Here is a 1,068-nt window from a genome sequence, read left to right as displayed (position 1 = left end):
AGATTTGTAGGTGTGACTCTCTGCATTCCCTACATTCGGTACACTTTGATCTATAAAGAGATCTCTAATACATTATAGCTGTGAACCAATGTGACAACTTGTCCTCAAAAACCTCCAGGAAAACTAGTGACAAATTTAACATGCACTCATAACTGCAGGTACAAAAGCTCAGAGGTATACAAAACAATATAAATGTATATAAACAAGTTACATATCTTTACACATAGCACCCAGCAACAAAGTGCCAGTAATGACACAGTAATAATGACTACTTCTAAATAAGTATACACTTGCTATTTTACAAGTTGATATGCCCTGCTACTAAATAACAGCCTGCATGATAATGTCATAGACGGACCACTAATTTGACCGTATAACATAGATCAGCAATGGTAAACTCATTATGACCAAACAGAGTAAAAGAAGGGTCAGTGGCATTTACTAAACTTTGATATCTGTCCACCTGACATGATCTCCATATTGCCTGCTTCATTTTTGGCTCATTCATTTTAGAAAAACCTTAAAGGAGTGCATAAACAAATCCCTCCTACAAGTTTTGAGAGTAAAGGCAGTTCTGTGGTGGAATCTGTTATGCATGAATAAATTATGATACCTCTCATTTATTCTGTGTATTCATTTGAAATAAATAAATATGCAAAAACAATCTCTATGTAGGCTGTACAGCATGTTCCAGTAAAGCACTGCTTCCACTGAAACCTTCTGTGGTTTGTCTCCGAAAGGCTCTCTGTGTACATTGAGATTATCCACATGAGCTAGAACTAGAGATTTATGGGGCCACTTCAGTCCTGGCATTATTAGACAGTTTTAATAAAACGATCGCTCCATATTGACAAGGTCATGAGGGGCAACATTCATCAGCCATGAGTACAAAGGGCAGCTAGACCTCTGAATAAATATATATTTTTCTCCTTACATAGATGCACTCTTCACACAGCTTGGAAGATTTTAACAAATAAAATTAAGCCGATGGTATTATCACCACAGGGCAGGGTACGTGATTAATAGTTTGCAGAATATGGCTTTTAGAGGTAAAGATGTTGGGGGTCG

Source organism: Electrophorus electricus, chromosome 25, assembly GCF_041902795.1.
Source record: "Electrophorus electricus isolate QZ-2024a chromosome 25, ASM4190279v1, whole genome shotgun sequence".
In the NCBI taxonomy this organism is placed as follows: domain Eukaryota; kingdom Metazoa; phylum Chordata; class Actinopteri; order Gymnotiformes; family Gymnotidae; genus Electrophorus; species Electrophorus electricus.
Note: the sequence above shows the minus strand (reverse complement) of the source record.